The sequence below is a fragment of the Phragmites australis genome, chromosome 1 (assembly GCF_958298935.1).
Source record: "Phragmites australis chromosome 1, lpPhrAust1.1, whole genome shotgun sequence".
Classification (NCBI taxonomy): Eukaryota; Viridiplantae; Streptophyta; class Magnoliopsida; order Poales; family Poaceae; genus Phragmites; species Phragmites australis.
This window is the reverse complement of record NC_084921.1, coordinates 9512685-9536668: the sequence shown is the minus strand read 5'-3', so window position 1 is coordinate 9536668 and position 23984 is coordinate 9512685.

Here is a 23984-nt window from a genome sequence, read left to right as displayed (position 1 = left end):
TAAAGCTATTGTGTGTAGGTTGTATAGGTCAAATTTGTGTAAATTTGAATTTGGCTTAAATTTCTAGAAATTTTGAAGTGTTGTTCAGGTAATGTACTTGAATGAGGTAAGTTTGGCTAAAGTGCTATAGGTCATATGTGCTTGAGCCGAATTTTGCCAAGTCCTTAGATGTGAGCATGATGCACTGTTGGTATCGTTGTAGGTCGAATTTGGCTAAGTCCTCTCGAAGATGAGCATATTTGACAAAGCAAAATTACGGATCAAGGCAATTTGCATTTGGCCCGTGCCCAATTTTTTTTTTAAGTTGCCTAACAAACGAGGCTTACTATGTACTAACGAGCCACCAATGGATTAAACATGGTCACTTAGGCATCCAAAATTTCTTTAAACTAAACTGATTGAGTCATCTGCACACCCAATGTGTTTATCTATCTACATGGCCTAATCAATATTAGCACATACCTCAAAATTTTGGGGGTCTGGTGCAGGTATGTAACTTCAAAACCCTCAAAACAAATAGTATTATCTCTTGCAGACCACATTTAAGCATAAGGGCTGGCGACTGACATCATCCAAATGACTTCATCAAAAAGGCTGCAACAATAGTTGCTGACCTAACAAATTTCAGAAAGAAGCACTAGGGGAAAGGCTGATGTGCAATATACAAACAAAAAATAACCTGGAACAAGACAATACATATGTTCAGTCCATTCTTAACAAAGAAAGGAATCAAGTTGAAGGAAAGCTGGTCAACTAACTTGATTTGCACAATAAACACATGTCCATATTGCACCTAAGCATGAACCCCCCAACATATACACAAAATAATCACATGAGCAGCCAACAATTTATAAGTTTTAGAGCGCTTCATCATCACAACCCATAGTGCCACCTCCTATACTAAGCTTAGCTATTAGAAGATGTCCACAGTTTTATCTTACATAAATAGTTACAGCCTTGCAGGGGGGGGGGGAGGAATCTCCATCAACTACCAACTAAGTAGGCAAAAGGTTAGTGGTTAGATGAGAAGCACACTAGTCAGTGAAGTAGTGCTTGGCGATCCAATGATTCATCCACTTACGACGATGCTCAGCACTCATCTGTACAAAACCAATGCTATGTGGCTTGTGGTCGTAGAGCCAATTGAGAGCGGCCAGCAATGCATCCTCGGAGAAGCTAGGGAGGTTCATGACAGCATTGTACACATCGGGATGTGCCTCAGCGTGGACGATTGCCTTGATTGCACCTGCCATATCCTTGACAGTCTCGGTCATGCCGTTGAAGACGATGGCCTCATCCTCTGTGATCATGGCCCTCTTCCTCTTGGAACCAGCCCCACTAGAGGAGTCCTTCCCTTTCCCCCCGGCCGATCCAATAGCAGCCTCCTCAGAGCCATTCAGTGGAGTGGTGTTGGTGTTGGTGTCATCATCCACGGACTCTCCAATAACCTCGGGAAAGATAAACCCCGCATTGGTGACAATGGAAATCGGGTCAGCCTTGCCTTCGCTCTCCACCTCATCGGGAGGAGCTCCCAATGGCTCATTGGAGCCCATAGCATACCTCCCGGTGGCCTGTCCAACAGAGAAGATGGCAACCATCTGCTCATAGTTCTCGAGAGGAACGTTGAGGTAGTCAACATCAGCAGGGTGATCCTACAAATAGAAGTGGTATTTGTCAAAACATAGATTAAAGTGTTTCACGCTGAATTCAGTTGTGATGCATCAACCTTGATGTGGCCTTTGTAGTGCTCGTCCTCTAGTACAATGGAGTTCGTGTTGTCATCCCACAAGGCACCGCTGATGTCCCGCAGCTTGCATATCTTCACCCACCTTGTTCTCCACTTGCGGAGGTGGTTGTACACCTAACTCCCGCTTACCTCTACACCGCACTGCTCAGTCACTTTTCTTGCAACAGTGTTTAGGTGCGCCTCCCTGAAGCCCTTATCAGGCCGCACTCCACCCTCAATCAGCGCAACCAAATGCGCAGCATCATGTTGGACATGTGAGCTGTCCACCTCAGTAGATTCCTCGCCCCACCGCCACCCCCATGGTCAGCCATCACCTGAAAACTCAGTAAGTATTGCACTTAAATGAGCTGCAAATAGGACTGAAAACAGGACTAAAAACTGCACTTAAATGACCTGCAAACTCAGCTGAAAACAGGACTAAAAACTGCACTTAAATGAGCTGAAAACAGGACTGAAATCTGCACTTAAATGAGCTGAAAACAGGACTAAAAACTGCACTTAAATGAGCTGCGAACTCATCTGAAAACAGGACTAAAAACTGCACTTAAATGAGCTGAAAACAAGACTGAAATCTGCATTTAAATGAGTTGCAAAGACAGCTAAAAACAGAACTGCAAACTGCACTTAAATTACCAATAATACATAGTCAGTTACATATAAAAATAGTCTACAAACAATTGCAAAAATAGAAGTACCAATTATTACACGGTGTCATTCACACACGCATGTTACCCCTGTTGTTCCACATAGCTAGTGCCCACTCGTCCCTCTTTGCTGCCCAAGAGTTGTTGTCATATGTAACATCATTATGTGCTTCGGGCTCCACAGGGTTTGGAGTCCAGTCTTGTTCCTCAGGAACACACTCATCTGGGCCGTGTGTTAGGATCCAGTTGTGCAAAATGCAGCAAGCTAGCACTAACTTCACTTGGGTTTTGTACCGGTGAAACGGCTTGTTGTATAGAATTTTGAAACGATTCTTCAATGCACCGAAAGGCCGTTCTACCGTGACTCTAAGAGACGAGTGCCTCAGATTGAATAATTCCCTATGGTCACAAGGGTTGTTCCTTCCACCATACTCCTTTAAGTGGTATCAGTAGCCACGATATGGTGGAAGGAACCCAGGACGAACAGCATATCCTGTATCAACCAAGTAGAATTTACCTGAGAAGGGTGAAATTGTGTCCAAGTAAGCACATTTTTACATTAACTAAAACTTTGTTGTTACCTAATGACCAACACTTACCCGAGGGCACCCTTAAGCCGTCATCCCTCTCTAATGCGTCTGCTAGAATGATGGCATCATGAGCAGATCCCTCCCAGCTAGCTAAGACAAAGGTGAACTTAAGATTAAAATCAACAGCAACCATGACATTTTGCGCGGTCACCCCCTTCCTACCCTGAAAGGCGGCTGCCATGCTAGCTGGGACTCTAGCTAGCACATGAGTTCCATCTATAGCACCAATGCAATCCTACACAAGAGTAAGAAACAATGATAGTTAACCACTACGGCAGGCAAAAATGGAACCATAAACTACGCAACCTAACACTAGTACCTTGAAATATGGGTTGAATCTGTGACTGTTTGCAATTTTTGGGTGCACATCATTGGACAGTGGCCGAATCATCTCTCCACGCAGCTCCCCAATAGCATACAAGACTTCTTGGAAGTAACGACTAATTGTTTCCAAACCCCTTCTAAAATTCAGCTTTATCAACCTAAATCTACAATTGTGGCCAACCACTTGCAGGAACATGGCAACTTGTTCCTCAATGGAGCTATGAATTGTGTCTTTAAGCAACCGCCTTGTCCTGAGTAATGTGCATAAGTGAAAAAAGGGGGCTCTCCTCATGCGAAGCTGTTCTACACAGTGCCGATCATCATTGTGGAAAATGAACCTAAGGTTTTCCATCCTAATTTTATCTCTTTTAGCTAAGGGACCATAGGTGACAGGTGCTTCACGACCTGCACGTATATACAAAAACAACGTGTACGCACACATTGTAGCAACTACTCCCGCAGCATGAGCAATTATTTTACGCCGCTTGACAGCCAAATCATCCATCTAACCATTGTAAATAAGAAAAAATTGTAATTATGTTTAGAAATATTCATATGAGCAGCAGTAGCCTTTCAGCTTTATCTCATATAGCAACATTTCAAACCACATATACAAATAACCTCGTTTCTTCACAGAGACACGCAGCAAGATCCACTCTTGCACCTTCAGAGTTCCCTGTTGTAGATGTTAGTCCACCTTGATTACCTGAAATTTGCAGGAGCATCAAGATGCTAGCAGTGCAGCAAAATTACAAGAAGGTGCATTCTTTTCACAAGATAGCAGGCTACACAAATTGATAACTAATCCCCCTTAAAGCACGCCAAAACCTAGCTCCTACTAATCCCTCACGCCCCGGCCTCCCTCTCCTGCCTCAAACGGATCCCCAACCTCCTCCGCGCACCAGCCCGTCCCCCTCTTCCAGCCATGCAGGAGGGCTTCGCGAACGCGGTGGAGCACGGCCTCAAGCTCAAGCGCCTCGTCCAGCCCAGTAGCTTCGCACTCCCCCCACTGCGCCCGCTCGCGTGGATCGAGCCCGGACTTACCACAATCCGCTTTGTGCGATGGAGGCGGCACAGGGGAGGGGGTCGATCTGCCCAGAGGGGATGAGGGTGGATCCGCTTGTGGCAGGCGGCGCAGGGGAAAGTGTGCAAGACAGGCGGTTGGGAGGGGGTAATGCGAGCGTCGTTCTAACTAGTGGACCCCCCGTGGCGGTGCTGCATCCGTTCGGCCTGGCCTGGGAGCGAAGGCTGAGTAGAGTGTAGGTGGGATGCAGGTTCGCGATGTATTTTTGCACGAGCGGAAGCATGCTTGCACGCTCCATCCTGGAAACCAAATGGTCGTCTCCGAGAGCGTATACGCGGATGCAAGCACGGGCGGATGCAAGCATCCAAACACGCCCTATGTTGTTGTGATTGCTCACAGTTAAATTTATCTGTTTGCATTGCATCAGATAAGTTCTTTTTATAGAGATTTTGGAGTGTTTCTTTTTGAATGTGATTCTTTTTTTTTTCTGAATGAACGCCAATGTGATCCCTTACGAATGTTTTGCAGAGTATGATTTCTTAGAATTTGTATGTTGCATTGTTGTCAGTTTTCTTACTATGTGAGATTGTAAGGAACATATGAGACCACTCTAGTTAAAGCAAATCGTTTCACAATGCATATCCGTTAATGAAAGAGTAGAGATTTATCAGTGTCTTATATGTCAGTTGTTTTGCAGGTGCACTGAGTGTTACAGTATTTGACTACAATAATGGTTTTCTTGGTCAATATTGATTAGCATACCAATATACTGTAGATTTATGATATTCCTAGTTGAACACTGGACCTTTTTGGCCTTCCTGGAACAGACTTTTTTCATTAAAAAAAAGAATTTCAAAGACACCTAGCAGTTTTGGAATGGAAGAAGCTCACGGTCAGATACAACGAACGTGCTTTGCTACTAATCGTGGTGAACGAGTTCAGACAACATAAGACAAAATCTCGAGTGCTCCTCTTTTCCCCCTCCCCTTCAAATTCACCCAACTTGCCTCGCAGCAGCGGGTGGCGGCACACCAACGACCTCCCGCTTGGCATTGCTGCAGCAGCTCATTAGCGGAGCCTAGTGCCGCGCCTGCATTATTACCTTCACCGTTATTGCAGGCAGACAGAGGGGTAAACAGTAGCGGATCCAGAGCTAAGAATTAAGGGGAGCTCAACTTCTTCTTCTTTCCCCCTTTTTTTCTTTCTCCTTGTCCTTCTCCCTTCTTCTTCCTCTTCCATGCTCAAAAATTATAGGAGGCTTAAGGCTCTCAAGTGTTCCTAGGGACTAGGAGCTCAAGCCCCCACAACCCCCCTGTTAGATCAGCCCATAGGGGTAGGGGTGGATGGGGTCAGATCTCGAGGAAACTGGGGAGGAAGTTGAGGCAGGTGAGGGCGCACGAGGAGGGGAGTGGTGGCGCGGGTAAGGTAGAGGCATGGTTAGCATAGAGAGAGGAGCAGCTTGGAGGCTGTTTTGACGAGGACAATGACTTAGTTTGGATAAGAATGATGCCTCAGGGTAACGGGTGGACGGGAGCCTCCATGTTGCTTCTGATTGGCGTGATGTGGTCCACCTGTAGCATCTAGGTTTCTAGGTAAGTTGTAAGTATTTTGGTGATTAATGACAACTGGATCATTATGACTAACAAGTTTGTTTTGAAGGATATCAAAAAGTTTAGTTTATTAAGTTGATTGGGTATTTTTGGTCCCTAAGTTGATTCTATAGACGATCAAAGAATATGAGCATCAAGATTAAGGATCTTCTAGTTCTAAGTATCATAAGGAGATGAAGGACATTTAGAGTAGTATATGTTTCCTTTCTTAGCATTTTGATCATACTATAAAGAGGGGCTAAAAGTAGTACCTTTTGCGAGGGGGCACCCCTTCTCCCGAAGTTACGGGGCTATTTTGCCGAGTTCGTTAGAGAAAGCGCTTTAGCAACAAAGCGCTCATCCCTTGCTTGTTGCTTCGCGTTCTTTCTATTCCATCCCAGTCCATTCCGGCTTAATTTAGGTGAGTCTAGACATGGTTGATACACACTTGTGAAATTCTAGCATTAGGTAGTTCAGAGAAGCCCATAGATGAGCTATCGAGAAGTTAGAACTCAAGAATGGTTGAATTGGATGAGTTCAGAAAAATTTGCATATGCCGTATGGTCCAGCGATCAGCAAATTGAACATGCTGGAGTGTTGTGACTCAAAAAGAAAATTTCAAGTCAACACATCGGATGGTCCGGCGAGTAAACCGGAGGTTTCGTCAGAGCATTTTCAAGAGATGTGAAATTTATAAAGAAGATGAAGCACAACACGTTGGATGGTTTGGCGTAATATCAAGGGCTTCTCCAGAGTAATTTTTGCAGAGAGGGTTTCATCGTCTGGTTTTCACGGTTGTACCTAACGGATGGTCCAGTGTGTGAACTAGAGTCTTCGCCGGAGCATTTCAATGCAGTAACAGATATTGATAGCTGACATTGGTAGTGTTTGAAAAAGTTACACACCAGATGATCCTGCGAGTGTGAGCTGATGAACTTCCGGTGTTCACAGAAAGTGTGAGTTGTTGGGCAACGGCTAGATTTGTTCCTCTAGCCTATATATACTCCCTCACTCAGTCTCACTTTGATCTCTTGCAATCCAGAGGTGCCCATACGTTGTGTGTATCATCAAGAAGCAAGAGAGAGCACTAGATGGATTTGCAAAGTCCCTAATTGAAGATTAATGACATCATAGTGCTTAGAGAGTAGCAAGTGTGCATCTAGCTGAAGTTTAGGCTTAATCTTGGTCAAGTGATGCTATTGGCTTGTTACACTTGGTGGTTGGCAACACCTAACCGGTCTTTGGTGATTAGAGGTGTCTCGGTGAGCTCTTGGAGTTCTTTTGAGAGCCCTAGGAAAAGCGATGTACTTGGTTTGATACCCGCCAATCCGAAATGAAGAAGTGGTAATCATGAGAGAGCACTTGAGTCTTGGTGACTCAAGGGGGAACGATATCCTTGGTGGATGCTCCAACAAGGACTAGAGAAAGTGCCAACTCATCGATACATTGGAAAAAAATTGGTCCCTTCTTGCCTATCTCTTTACTTTTTTGCATTTAAATTTGAGCATTTACTCTCTTGTAAGCTTTCAATTCTGCATTTACTTTGTGTTCTACCTTGCTTATTTTCTTGTCTTCCTCTAGTTTGATTGTGTAGTTGCATTACCTTTCCTCTAGGATAAGGTTGTTACTTGTTATAAAATTTGGTAGAAGTTGTTTTTAATTAGTGCCCAATAAACCCTCTTATTGGGCTATTCGATCCTTTCAATTAGTATCAGAGTCTCGTACTCTTTATAGACTTAACATCCTAGAGAAATTGCATCTGGGAAAATTCTCATGGCGCACTATCTTGAGGCTATTTTTCTCGAAGTTTGACTAGCCACTTCTATTAGGTTTGATCAACCTTTTACCGAATAGCAAGTTAGATAGAATGCTAAAGCCAAAAATGATATATTTAAGGGAATTAGTGAAGATATTTTCTCTAGAGTAAGAAGCAAGGAATTCGCTCATGATATTTGGATCGCTCTTTGCGAAATTCATAAGGGTTCTAGGAAAATCTGGGAGGAAAGATATCATGAGCTTATTAATGCTCTTAATTAATTTAAGACATTTCCTAATTAGTTATGCAATGATATGTATTCTCGCATGAACATGCTTGTTGAGGAAATTAATTTACTTGAGCTTACTCGATTGTCTCGAAGAGATATCATTCGTAGGATCTTCATGGTGCTTCCCAAGTCATAATATAACATTGTCATTTCTCTTCTTCATGAAAGAGACATCAATTTCATGACCGTCACCGATGACGTTGGGAAGATTTGTGCTCATGAGATATCTTGTTTGGAGATCAAGGTAATCAATCTTCATCCAAGAAGAATCTTGCTCTCAAGGCTAATATGGTTGAAAAGAAGAAGAAGAAAATGAAGCTTCTATCATCAAATGAGAGTGATGATGATAATAATGATGATAATGATGATAACACCGAGCTTGTCATCCTCATGAGAAAAACCATAATTATGATATCCAAATTGAGCAAGAAGGGCTACAACTATAATCCCAAGAACAAATTTTGCTCAAAAAAATTAAGAGAAACAAGAACAAGGGCAAGACCAATGATGTAAGTGAGGATGAGGACAAGCACAAGAAAAAGAGCCAAGACAGGAATAAGAAGAAGAAGAAGCTCTTCAACAAAAATGGTGGAGGCCGTAAGACTTACATTGTTGGTGAATGGGGTCTCTGGCGAAAGCGCAAGTGATGATAAAGACAACAACTTTGAGAGTCTCGCCATCACCAATGATGATACACTGCTTCCTCCACCACATATGTGTCTCATGGCAAAAGGTAACAACAAAGTGAGCAATGAGAATGATGATAGTCTTTCCCCTAATGATTTATCTAAGCTAATGAATGATTATGCTACTATCATCAAGAAATAAAAAGCTAAGATCAAGTCTCTTGAAAATGTTAATGCTAAGGTTAGCTCTAGTTATGATGAGTTACTTGCTAAATATAATGATGTGCTTAAAACACATGATTAAGTAGTTGCATCTAGCAAGTCACTTAAGACTAGTAACAAGAAGCTAAAAATTAAACGTATAGATTTGAAATACAAATATCAAGAACTTGAATTAGCTTATAATGACATTGATACTAGCATAAATGAATTGCCTACTATTGATATTGTTAAGGTTAATGCATCTACTTCTTGTGATGATCTTCTTGGCATACCATATTGCTCTTCATGTGATATTATTTTGTCTTTTAAGATTAACCATAGAAGGGAGCAAGAGCTCAAAGATCATATTGGAAATCTCAACTCATGTGTGGCCTAGTTGATTAAGGGGAGTACAAGCACAAGGAAATCCTCATGAAGAATACAATGTATTACAACAAGAGAGGCCTTGGGTGCTTTCCCAACCCGGTGGGAAAGATCATCAAGTCACCGGAGATCAAGAATTGCTTCATCAAGGAAGTTGATTCATATTATCAATATTGTGAAGTCACAAGTCATCACACAAGAAAGTGTCTAATTCCTACCAAATCCCTCCCTACTTTGCCTTCTAAATATAAATTCACTTTCAATGACTATCATTTTCTATTGTATGAGCATAAAAATGGAAAAGTTATGACTAAATTCATTAGAAATCAAGTTAAGGGCAAACTTCCTAGATAACTTTAGATGCCTAAAGCTCTTGTGTCTCACATCAAGGATACCAAACTTGTTTGGGTACTAAAAAACAAGCTTGATCTCTTATGTGTACAGAAATTACAAAGACAGTGACAAGCATTATGTGCTTGATAGTGAATACACACAATATATGACTGGCAACGTAAAGATGATTGCCTAATTAGAAGATGAAGTGAGCGATCATGACAAGGTCACTTTTGGTGATAAATTCTAAGGCAAATATGGTAGGTGTAGGTAAGATGGCAATCTCCAATGATCTCTCTATCTCTAATGTGCCTTCCGTTGCTTAATTATTTGATCTAGGCTTCACAACTTATTTAGTGATGTTGATGTTGTCATAACTAAAAAGAAGTATAATGATCTAATCTTTAAATGTTTTAGACATGGATATATCAATCTTGTGGATTTTTCCTCTAATGAAGCTAGAGTGACAACATGACTCTTCACCAAAACATTTATGGGTTGATTTTGGCATCGTCGACTTGCACACATTGGAATGAGTCAACTCAAGAAGGTGTTCAAGAATGAAATAGTGGTTAGTTTGAAGGATGTGGTATTTGAGAAGGACAAATTGTGTAGTTCTTGCCAAACGGGAAAGTAAGTTGCAAGCTCATATCCATACAAGTCAATGATATCTACATCAAGACCTTTGGAGCTTCTACATAAGGACCTCTTCGAACCAACTACCCACAAAAGTCTTGGTGATAACCTCTATTACTTGTTATTGTTGATGATTATACAAGATACACTTGTACTTTCTTTTTAGATGACAAGAGCAAGACCATTGGGATCTTTAAGAAGTTTGCGAAGAGGGCTCAAAATGAGTTTGAGGCCACACTTGTGAAGATCCGGAGTGACAACAGGACATAGTTCAAGAACACTCAAGTTAAACAATTTTGTAATGATAGAGACATCAAGCATGAGTTCTCATCAACCTGCATTCCTCAACAAAATAGCGTAGTTGAGAGAAAGAACAAGCATTGATCACTCTTGCAAGAGCAATGTTGGATGAGTATGGTACGCCGAAGAAGTTTTAGATGGAAGCAATCAACACGATGTGTTTTGCATCCAATCTAGTGTATCACCATCGACTATTGAAGAAGACGTCATATGAGCTTCTCATTGGGAGGAAACCCAATATCTCAAACTTTCAGGTGTTTGGGTGTAAATGCTTTATCTTCAAGAAAAGATGACGCCTAGGAAAGCTTGAGCATCGTTGTGATATTGAATTTCTTGTTGGTTATGCATCTAACTCCAAAGCATATCGAGTATTCAATAATGCCATCAGTTTTGTTGATGAAACATGTGATGTGGAATTTGACGAATCTAATAGCTTCTAAAGATAAGGTGTTTGTTGTGATGATGTTAGTGATGAACCTTTGAGAAACGCAATGAAGAAGATGTCAATTGGACATATCAAGACTAAAGAAGGATGATGAAGATGTACCTTCCACTTCCACTCCACATACCTCCATAGCACTTCAAGTTGATCAAGATTATGAGAAGGATGATCAATCACTTCCATCACAAGATATTCATATCTCTAAAGAAAAATCTCAAGCTCAAACTCAAGATGTTAGACCACCTCAAGATATACCTCAAGAACTACAAGTGAAGCAAGCATATATTTCCAGAATCACCCCATCGACTTTATCATTGGGAGTCCATCTAGGGGAGTAAGAACCCGCTCTCATCAATATACTTTATTTTGTGAATATTACATGTTTGTCTCTTGTTTGGAACCCACATATACAATAAAAACTCAACAACTTCACCCGCAATGAAGTATGAATTCTTGAAGAGAGACCTCAAGATAAGATTGTGATTGTAACCAAGTGGGTCTTTCGCAACAAGCAAAATGAACATGGTATGGTGGTATGCAACAAGGCAAGACTTGTCACGTAAGGTTTTGCACAAGTTGAAGGTTTGGATTTTGGCAAAACATTTGCTCTCATGGCAAGGCTTAAAGCCATTCGTTGCACAAGGCACTTTATGGACTCAAACAAGCCCCAAGAGCTTGGTATGAACGTCTATGTGACTTTCTCATCAACCAAGGATTCAAGGTCAGGAGGATGAACATTACATTATTTACAAAGATCATCGACAATGAGTAGTTCTTATGTCAAATTTATGTTGATGATATAATATTTAGTTGATGTCAATAATTGATGAGTTCAACTAGTTCCTTGGATTTCAAATCAAGCGATTGAAGGAATGAACTTTCATCCATCAAGAGAAGTACATGAAGGATATTCTCAAGAAGTTTAAGATGAATGATAGCAAGCCAATCAAGACTCTCATGTCTACAAATGGACATCTCGATATCGCTGAAATGGGTAAACTGATTTACCAAAAGCTTTATCGCTCTATGATTGGGTCACTTCTTTACCTTACTGCATCTAGGCACGATATTATATTTAGTGTATGTACTCACTTTCATACTAATCCTACGGAGTCACATCTTAGCACAGTTAAAAGGATCCTTAGATACCTAAAGCATACACCTAGCATAGGCTTGTAGTACCCCGAAGGTGCTAGTTTTCTACATTTGGGTTATTCGAATTCGGACTTTGCTGGATGTCTTGTGGATCATAAGAGTAATTTGGGTAGGTGCCACTTGCTAAAGAGGTCCCTAGTTTCCTGGTGTTCTAAGAAGCAAAATTTTGTGACCTTGTCCACTACGGAAGCCGAATATATAGCCGTCGGAGCATGTTGTGCTCAAATCCTTTATATGAAGCAAACCGTATTAGACTTTGGTGTTCATCTAGAGAAGGTTCTACTTCTTTGTGACAACGAGAGTGCCGTAAAACTTGCAAATAATCCAGTTCAATACTCTCACACAAAGTACATTGATATCCGTTATCACTTAGAGATAATATGGTTAAAATTGATATCTCTCTTAGCAGTATAAGGTCGGAAGATCAATTGGTGGTTATCTTCACAAAACCTCTAGATGAAGCCACATTTTGTAGATTGCGAACTGAGTTGAATGTGATAGATGCTTCTAACATCATGTGATGCCATGTCATATAGATGCATTCATGATATGTGCTTGTCTAGCCTTCTCAAGATAATGGTGAAGATGAGTTTTGCTTGAGTTGGTGGTCTTCTAGGTTCACCATGAAGAAGCTTGAGAAGAAAAGTAATATAACAAGATAGATTTATTTTATGCTATGCATTCACATATCATATAACATGCACTCATGTTTACTTTCATGCACTTATTTTGTATTAGATGTGCATTGGCGATAGAGAGATCACAAGGAGGATATCACTCTTTGAGATTGCTATTTGCTCTCAATGTGGACATACATCTCTATAAGTGTGATTAAAAAGATGTTTGTGCTTAGTGCCTATTGTGTTATGTCCTAGCGAATTTAAAGTCTTAATCTTTGAATTCATAAGTAATATGGCTCATACATTTCCTTGAAGTTTTCTCCCTCCTTTCTTTTTGCTTCTTATTGCCTATTTTGAAAAGTATGTATGCTATAGCCTTTTTGGGTAAATATTTGTAAATGAGTGTTTGAGAGGGTATGGTTTTCAATCAAACTGTTCAAAAGTTCATGCAAAAATACCCAAATTTGATCAAAATCCGAGCCAATTTCGATCAATTTGTTGCTATTAGAGTCAAATCCCATGCAATTGATCAATTACTAGTGTCATGTCCTAAATACTTAGCATATTCATCTCGATTTGCATCAAAATCATGCTTAGGGTTCAAATTTAGGTCAATTTCATGCAAATTCGTTAAACCCAAAGCACTCACTCATCTTTGTGTCTTCTTTTTTATCTATTAGATGGATCGTGAGCGCCGTGACAAGAGCAAGGTAGTTGAGAAGCCGAAGAAGAAGACAAAGACTCAGAAAGAGTGGGATCATGTCATTGCAGCAGCAGATGCATCTAAGACTACGTGATGTTTTTAGATTACAGACATTTCTCCGCCGCATCAGACCACCCACACTCGTTCTGTCATGGGGTTGGGCCCAACTCTTTCTAGCTAGTTAGGTAGCTGGAAGAGGGCTCGTTAGGAGCTAGAGACAGAGGAGGAGGAGCAGTCTTAGGAGGAGAAGCAGCAGCCAAAGCAGCCTCCAGCATAGGGTGAGATCAGGTTGCATGACTTGACGTCCTTCAAGTCACCAAAGATCAAGAAGATGAGGTTTGTGCCAGTTGGAGAGTAGTTTACCCCGCAGAGAGATGAGGGGGTAAATCCCAAGTTCTGGACTCTTCTGCAGGGTAGTTTTCACATATCTTACTTAAGGAAGAAGGTCAGTCGAGCACAAGATGCTCAACTGGCATTACATGCAGTTGGCTGTAGTAGGAGTTGACATGAAATAGTACTTTGATACCTTCCTTGGATTATCAGCTCTGCACACGGATGTGGACATATATGTTGAGGAGTGAGTCAGAGTTTTCTATGCCACAGTTTGGATCTCATAGGAGAGTGACTACATTCAGTTTATGTTCCAAGGAGAGAAGTTTAGACTCTACATGACAAACATCTTGTTAGCATTAAGGGTTCAGGCGAGTTCCAGGTACCTACACGAGGTTGTTCACCCAGATGCCGCACCCCCACACTGTGCTCTTCTTGGAGGCACCTTTCTGATAGATGACAAGATTAGGCGTTTATTTCGATAGCCCTTCATCCTAGGTTCACCTCGTTTGCCAGATATGCTCACACCTAAGGTGAAGACTATTCATATGGCCATGAGATGGAGTTTGTTGCCTAGGATTAGCTATGTAGAGTCGAGAACTAGTTTACAACAGTGCCTGATCCTCTCCATCCTCACTCCCAGCAGTTTGACATAGTGGATTTGATTCTTTGTGGGATTGAGGATGTGTTAGCTAACGGGATGACTATGGTTCGATAACAGTCATACGCACATTTCATTTCATATTTGCTTGCTCACTTGATCAGGTATCCTAAGTTCCTCCAGACCTATGAGCAGTCTCCCACTCACTTCGGGCAATATTCACCTACTGCTCCTTCTGACAGATGTCATGGTAAGCATGCCATGTTTCATGCTCAGGAGCCGATTCCAGATGATGAGTGAGAGAAAGCAACTGCTGAGGACCTGGCCTTAGTTGTGGCCAAGGCAGAGTTACCTCATGCCATCTTTGACATTGACAGCGACTCAGACTCAGATGACGTGGAGTACTTCCCACCAATCGCTAGGTATCACGACGCCAGGGCAGGAGGGTCTTCTTAGGCAGTACCACAGCCTTCAGTGTCATAGCTTTCAATACCTAAGACGACACCTCCAGTAGCTACCGCTCTACCATATTCAGAGTTGACCATCATACTTCAACAGTTGCAACAGCAGCAGGCCATTCAAGCTCAGACCCTGGCCATTCAGGACGAGACATAGAGACGTCATGAGGAGGCCCAGCCAAAACTTCAAGCAGATCTTGTGTGCCAATAGGAGCAACAGATTGTGCTCATGCAGTCGATGTAGCAACAACATCAGGCTATGTTTGCAGCTATTCAGTCTGATAGAGAGAACAATGGCATGATGTTCACTTTCATCTTTGGTTGTTTGGGATCTTTATTCCAAGCTGCAGGCCTTCGGCTACCAATTGCACCTCGAGCCCCTACTCCCACCCCGAGTCCTCTCCTAGGCTGTGTCAGCAATCTCTTAGGTACTCAAGTGTCAGGCTTCTCTCTACCACCGCTCCTCTCCATTGGAGTCTTCTCTTAGCCTGTAGGGACTTCTCAGAGGCCAGTGTTTACTCCATTGATAACATCTTTGACCATTGGACCTCTTAGCTTCGAGGACTCTCCATAGCCGACACTCCCTGTTTAGCAACAGTCGGTGGAGCCGCCTCCAGCAGTTGTTTAGCCAGTGCTTGACAAGACAGACTCTACTCTTTAGGTAGTGCAGCATCAGATTGGAGATGGCAGCTTAGGGTCTCAATACTTCTAGCTCTGACCCCTGTCTAGATGCAATGTTGTCAGAGGTTCCTACTCCTTTGGCTTCTGGTCAGTCTTCAGAAGGATCGCTCCCACCTGTCATCAACACCACTGCCACAGAGATCCTCTCTTCAGCATCTGACTCCGAGTCCGATTCAGGGTCTCAATTCATGGTGCGTCCTTCTTTGGCAACGTCGGCTCCTTCGTCTCCTCCAGCCCCGAATGTCTAGTTATCTCTTTTTGGTCCTTAGATATCAAAGGGGGAGAGAGTCTAGTGATAGGAGGAGGTGTAGTGATAGGGGAGAAAGTGTTAGGGGTGTCTTAACTTCATAGGAAGCTCAGGTAGTTAGGTTCGGAATATTAGATCTTATTGGATTTTCATGTAATGACATGCTATTTGGCTCTCTCTATTGATGTGTTTAACTTGTCATTGCATTATGTTAAATTTCATGCTAAGTTTATTTCATATTCAACTAGCATGATAGGTTATTTTAGTGCTAGACTTTCTCTTTCTTTATTGTTATATGTAATTAATTGTAAGGAACCGTCTAAACAGTATTCTAATTAATTATTAAATCGATCATTTACTTAATCACGTTTCAATGGTTAATCAGAATACCGCTCCGATAGTCACGGCATGTGTTTCTCATGACCCAGAGCGCAGCAATCCGAATTGATTTTTCACCCTGCAGGGGATGCTCCTTTACCCACGCGACTTGAGGACCATACGGCTCATGTGACCAAACAATTCCACACAAGGAGTACTCATGTCAACATTTCTTATACCCGGAACTACCCACTTGCACATGCCCCTAAGACACCAGGGTTACCGCGAGTATTTCCCGGACATCTATGGCTCCCCGCCACCTTGCTTCTCCTATTCTTTTTCCCTTACGCATCATAGGGATGCAAGTGTGAGAAACCATCCAAAAAATATTCTAATTAATCATTAAGTCGATCATTTATATAATCATAACTATAATGATCAATCAGAATATCGTCTCGGTACTCTCAACACGTGTTTTGTGCCCAAGATTGGAACGCGTGCCTTTCTAACCAATAACATCACAACAAAGCTTAAGAAAGAGCGAATAATTCACATTATATTACGAATTTTTAAGCATTCAACTATTTATAACAATTTACATCAAAAGAGATAAACTATGCAGCGGAAGAATTAAAACCTAATAACAACAAAAGGACCGGTGGAGCCATATGCCCTTAGGCTCCAACTAAAACCTCGCCACACGAGTAGACGGTACTACTCTTGCCCACCGCCAGCATTGGCAAACATGAAGTAGCCAGAAGCTAACCTGAAAGAGCAGCGTGAGTACGAAGGTACTCACAAGACTTAAACCATATAGGGCACATATAAAAAGCCTGACTCCAAGGATTATGCATTGAGTTATTAGCAAGAAAAATGCCATAAGGTTAAGTAAATATTCATATGTGTAAGTAACCTAACATCTATGTGTGAGTACCTATACTTAACCAAAACACATATCGATTCTACCCTGTAACCAACCACATGAACATATATGAAACTGGAACAATAATAATCATATATGTAATCAGAACCAACTCAACCATCCACCAACATATCATACCACATTCCAATCTTCGTGACTCTACGACTGATATGGATGGACAAAAGCGTGCTCATAACCGAGAGCGCAGCAATTCAAATTGATTTTACACCCCATAGAGAAGTACTCCTGAACCCACACGATATGAGACCATCGCCCATATAACCCGTCAATTGTGAGTGATGATTCACATACTAACTGTTCACGTACCCACCCCGAACATTTGTTCTCATGTTCGACACATGTGGAGGCCACCTAAGACCCTAAGCGTTCGACATCTTAATGGTGGATCTTAGGTGCCTCTACAAGCCCCTACTCACATCTCGAACGCATGAGTCAAATAGACGTGGTGACTTACGGTACTTGGATTACCCGTCCCATATTCGGGTATGTGGTGAGCACGAAAAAGTGCTAAAGCCAATGGCACTGACGAACAGTGCTTAAATGATGCAAGCAGTCTATGGCATCCGAGCTCCTCTCCTGACCTACTTCTAGTACCGCCTACATCTCATCTCATTCTCACATCTCATCCAACCCGACATCATACTTATAATTGTGAACAATAGTGAGTAAGCACAAGCTCGTGAACAACGGCTGCACCGTCGCTTGACTTCTACCAAGGACCTAAGTATTTCAATTAACCGTTGTAGTTAGACCTCGACAAAATCATCCTAGGTTACAAGAAATAAGGATCATCAACAGATCAAGATAGAGGTAATGCAACAATATAGGTTCTACCCATATAGCCCGATATTGACTAGCTAAACATACAAACATACATAAAGCATAATTTATCAATTGAGACTCCATTCAATTTGAACACAGCATACAATATGCTTAGTTGATTATCTTGCTGTTTTTCTTCAATTCGGGATCAAACATCAAACCCCTTTACAAAAACCTGTTACACTCCGGTTCAACGATCACTAAAGAAAAGAATGCATCGCAATAAGCATATGATGAAATACCATAAAATATGCTTTATAATGCATGAAAACACGTTTCCTAGTTAAAATAAGTCATAAGAATACTAGCAAAATTGGTTTATCAAATTTTAAACTTGTAAAGAATTAACAATGAATTAGAAGTCTTAACCTAATTATTTCATTGCTGGGGATATTTTTAATAGGTATAGGAGGTTATTATGAAACCAAAAAAATTGGTTTCATAATTTTTGGAGCTTATAGAGAATTTATTATAAATTTTACAAGTTTTAGCAAAGAAAATAAAAAAAGAAAAACGTCTGATGAACAGTACAATCTGTATACTCCGGGTTGAACTCGAACCCTCCGGGTTCCGAGGTCTCCGGGTAAACCTCCAGGTGGGGGTCCTCAGGTATTTTTGGCGAGGATCACCCGAAACCTTCGGGTTGTGACCTGGAGTCTTTGGGTTCCTACAGAACGCGAGTTTTTCGATGATTCTTTGAACGATTCAACTTGCATGGTAAAGTATAACCCACATAAGCATGTATAGGAACTAAAACATGGATTATAAACCTAATTTATCCACTCCACCAACTCAAATCACTAGCTCTACTCATCCAAACCTTCATTCTATCTCTAATGCCTTAAGAACATAACGATACTTCGTCATTCCTCGATTGCAGCCCACAAATCCCATCCAAATGCCAACTAATTCATTCATCCTCACATGGAAAACCTACCCAAGGTGTTTTCCCAAGGTTTGTGGCTGTCAAATTGGGGAAGGATCGAAGAAAAAGCTTGGAGAAGGGAAGACAAGGTGCTGCTGAAATTTCAGAACAAAGTGGTGACAAAAAATGATTTGTAAATCCTCCAAATTTTCATACATGCAAGAAAATCTTGGATGGATAAAGAGCTAGGGATGCGGGAAAGGCAATGGGATGACATGGATACCTCGATTTTTGCGTTTTGAGGGCAGATTTTTGAGGAAAAGTAAGAGAGAGCTTGAGAGAGGAGAGGGAGTTGCTGCTCTTTCTTGCTCTTTGGTTGGTTGGAGTGAGCAAGAGAGTGTGAGAGAGAGGGAGCACATGAGGGAGTGATGGAGTGAGGTGGAGCTGTTGGTCTTGCAGCCGAGTGAGAGAGAAAGAGGTGGCGGGGACAGCTAGTGGGTCTCACGCTTTAGAGTAATGAAATATTTCAGCTGAAATTCTATTCCTTCTCTCCCATTTTTCTTCTCTCTTCTATTTACCCAAAAGTTTGCTCTAGTGCTCAATAAATTCTAAGAATTCTTGTGCAGCGATAATAAAATGAGATGAGCCCAATTTTAATTGGACTCACCCACCACGCCTATGCGGGATATAAACTAAAAGAAACTTTAGCGTCGGCTATTTTTATAACTCTAAATGCAAGTTAAAACACCAAAAGAATTTAACAAGCATTCAAGAAATAAACATGATGCTCATGATGCATGCTTATGCTTAATGACATGATTACGGTTTTGGGGACGTGACAGCACGGCAAGCGTTAGCACAGTGTATGATATTCGGCTTATCTTACCATTATATCGACATGTGGTGAGCACGAAAAATGCTAAAGCCAATGGCACCGACGGACGATGCTTAAATGATGTAAGCGATCTATGGTATCCGGATTCCTCTCCCGACCTACCCTGAGGAACTCCACATCGGGGAAGGAGAAAACACCCCTAACACCGTCCACATCTCACGTCATCCTCACTGCTCATCCAACCAACATCATAAACCCAACATTGTTATCATTGTGATAGTATTTAAAGCCTATAGCTCGCGAATGATGAATTCATTTCACCGCTCGACTTCTACCGAAGAACCTAAGCATGGCTAAGCAATTCAGTTAACCTTTGAATTAGACAACATCAAGTTAAACCCCAATTACAAGGATATGGATCATCAATATCTCAAGAAAGAGGATGTAATGCATCAATATAGGTTCTACCCATACCAAAAATCCGACAACGACTCGATAACATGCAAACATGCATAAAACATATGTTATCATATTAGATCCATATGATCCAAATTAATAGGAGAAACATGCTTAGATGCGTGTCTTGCTGCTCAGGCGGCTATCTAGTGCTACCCACACAGAATTCACAGAACCCGTGTGGCTCGGTGTCATCTTCAACCACACCTGCATCACGCTCCGGATCCTCGTTCACTAAGAAGAATGTGTGCAATGATAAGCATGAATGAGATGCAACAATGTATGCTACAATATGCATAACAACAAGCTAAAAGGACAAGACATGCGAAATAAAAGCAAATTTTGTGATCTAAACGACTTTGGAAAGTTAACAGGAGGCCGAAGACTACAGGTTGAACTTGGAACCTCCGAGTTCCAGAACCTCTGGGTTGTACTCCAGATGGGGTTCTCGGTTAGCCATTTTTGAATTAACTAGGAAGGTCTGGTCTGAGTTCAGAACCTCTGTGTTAGGCCAGAATGTCTGGGTGAGGCTCCGAGCGAGGGTTCTCTACTAAATCTAAATCAAATTTACCCGGACCCTCCAGGTTTAACCCAGACTATCCGGGTTGGGTGGATTATCTGGGTGAGGCCCCGAGCAAGGGTGCTCGGTTAAAAGCACCGCGAACTACCTGGACCCTGCGGGTTTAACTCGGACTATCCGGTTGGACAGACTTGCACTTCTCGATGATCTTCCTCGATCGATTTGACTCACATGTTAAATCTATCCTACATAAACATACATATACACTATACAAAAGGTTTTAGACTCAACTTGCACCCTAAAACCTAATGATTTTTTAGCACAATTCATTGGGGTTTTCACTGGACTACCCGGACTATCCGAGTTATCCAGAGAGGTTACCTCAAGGGGGAAAACTCAACTGATTTGATTTGCGAGCCTCTCCAAACAAAGGGAAACATGTTTAAGATAGTTCATAGAGTCTAAAACTCACTCACCAACCTAGCAACACGGTTCGTAGCACAAAACTCATCTGAATCCTCTCTTTTTCTCCAAAGCTCAAGAACTCGAGAACTCCGCAAACTTAGCACCAACTTGGAATTTATCCAACCAAAACGGGCATCCTTGCCATGTGAGCCTAGGAGCCTAACCCAAGATTCTTTGATGAGGTTGGTGACCATCGGTGGAAGGTGGAAAAGCTCGGGAAGAGGAAGAACGCCGGTACTCCTTGTGCTTTAACCAAGAACACCAAAAGACATCAAAACCGGCTCAAATCTTTCGAGAAAATAAAAATGAATTGGATGGATGAGGAGCTTATGAGCTAGTGATCACATGAATACCACATGTGTACCTCGATTCGGCTTCTAGAGGGAGGAATCGAGGGAGAAAGAGAGAGAGAGAGAGAGAGAGCTTGAGAGGGAGGGGGCTGCACGGTGGGAGTGAGAAAGAGCTGGGAGATTGAGGGAGAGAGAGGGAGTTGGTGGGGGCTGCTACCCCAGGAGGAGATGGGGTGGTTAGCCACCCATGTGGGCCCCACATGCTAAAGAAAGAAGTTTGTTTTAACTATGAATTCATTTCTTTCTCTTCTAAATTTCTTTCTCTCATCCATTGACTCTAAACGAAATGCTCTAGTGTTCCAAAACAAAATTACACAAAATTAAATACTCCCTCCAATTACAAATGTAGGTCGTTTTAGACTTGTGTACAGAGATTAAGAAAGTATATCAAATGACCTTGTTGCCCTTTATTTATTCTGCATTGGAAAAGATACCGCATTCATTTGTGAGAGCAGTAGCATTTATTAAACAAGGGTAAGAAGGGAACAAAAGAGAAAAAAATGCATAGAAGTTCGAGAATGACTTATATTTAGAGAATAGTTGATGATGCTAAAATGATCTACATTTGCAATCAGGGGGAGTATAATGCTTAAGAAGCATGATTATACTTAATTACGTGATTACGGTTTTAGGATGTAACTTAACTGACTAGTATGATAGGGTGTACTTCAATTCTTATCTTTATCTTCTTATTTGTGTTGTCATCGATCACCAAAAAGGGAGAGATTGTAGCATCTAGGCCCCCAGATAAGTGATAAGTGTTTCAGTGATTAATGAAAAATATATTATTATGACTAATAAGTTTGTTTTGAAGGGTATCAAAAAACTTATTTCACGATGTTAATTGGGTATTTTTGGTCTCTAAGTTGATTCTATAGACAATCAAATGATATGAGTATCAAGATTAAGGATCTTATAGTTATAAGTGTCACAAGGAGATGAAGGACACTTAAAGTAGTATAAATCTCCTTTCTTAGTCTTTTGACCATACTATAAAAAGGAGCTAAGATTAGTAGCTTAACATAGGTAAGTCTAGACATGATTGATGCACATTTGTGAAATTCTAGCAGTAAGTAGCTCAAAGAAGTCCATGGATGAGTTGTTCAGAAGTTAAAACTCAAGAATGGTTGAATTGAACGGGTTCAGAAAAAATTACATACACCGGATGAAAAATTGCATACGCTGGATGGTCCAACGATGAGCAGATTTAAACACTCTGGGGTGTTTTGACTCAGCAGGGCAATTTCAAGTCAACACGTCGAATGGTCCGGCGTTAAGGATAAATGCGCTAGAGCATTTTCTGGAGATGTGAAATTTCTAAAAAAGATGAAGTACAACACACCGGATGGTCTAGCATAATATCAATGGTTTCGCCGGAGTAATTTTTGCAGAGAGTTTTTCATCATATGGTTTTCTTGGTTGTACCTATCGGATGGTCCGTCGTGTGAACTGGAGTCTTCGTCGGAGCATTTTAGAGCAGTAACGGCTATTACAGATGCATTGGAAATGTTTTGAAAAAGATACACACCGGATAATCTGATGTGTGTGAGCTGGTGAACGTCGGACCTGTCGGCGTTCACAGAAAGTGTGGGTGGTTGGGTAACGGCTAGATTTGATGCTCTAGCCTATATATACCCCATCACTCGGTCTCACTTCGATCTCTTGCAACCTAAAAGAGTCCATACACTGTGTGTGTCATCAAGAAGCAAGAGAGAGTACTAGAGTGATTTACAAAGTCCCTAATTGAATATTAAGGACATCATTAGTGCTTAGAGAGTAACAAATATGTCTCTAGATGAAGTTTAGGCGTGATCTTGGTCAAGTGAAGCTATTGGTTTGTTACTCTTGGTCGCTGACAATACCTAGCCGGTCTTTGATGATTAGAGGTGTCTCGGTGAGATCTTGGAGTTCTTATGGGAGCTCTGGAAAGAGCGATGTACTTGGTTTGATGCTCGCCAATCCAAAGATGGAGAAGTGGCTATCATGAGGGAATACTTGAGTCTTGGTGACTCAAGGAGAAGAGATATTCTTAATGGATGCTTCAACGAGAACTAGGGGGAGTGCCAACTACTCGATACATCGGAAAAAAATTGATGTCTTCTTGTCCATCTCTTTACTTTTCTGCATTTAAATTTGAGTATTTACTCTCTTGCAAGATTTCAATTCTGCATTTACGTTGTGTTTTAGCTTGCTTATTTTCTTGTCTTCCTCTAGTTTGATCATGTAGTTACATTATCTTTACTTTAGATTAAAGTTACTACTTATTCTAGAATTCGATATAAGTTATTTTTAATTAGTGCCAATTCGCCCCTCCCCTTTTGGGCCATTTAATCCTTTCATTACCGGACACTCAATGCGCATACGAAAACTAGCCATTTCACATATTATGAACAATGCTAAGTGCTTATGGCTAGGTGTTTAAAAAAAAGAAAGTGTTAAACACCTACATAAAAACTATAATGTCTAATGCAAACAAAGGCTACAGGTGTTTAAATATGGTTAAGTATCTTATTAGCACTAATATAAATGGTGGTGCTTAAATAATCACTTGCCCTCCGCAAGCACGTGTGTTATTACAGTTGAGAAAAAAAATCTTTTTTTATAAATATTTTCTCTAAATACACCATTGTACATGCTCTAAAGAGACCAACAATAGCCTGTCGATCATCAAGGTAGTTGAGTAGTACCATAAATGACAATTCTACATTATTATTTATCATCATCATATCT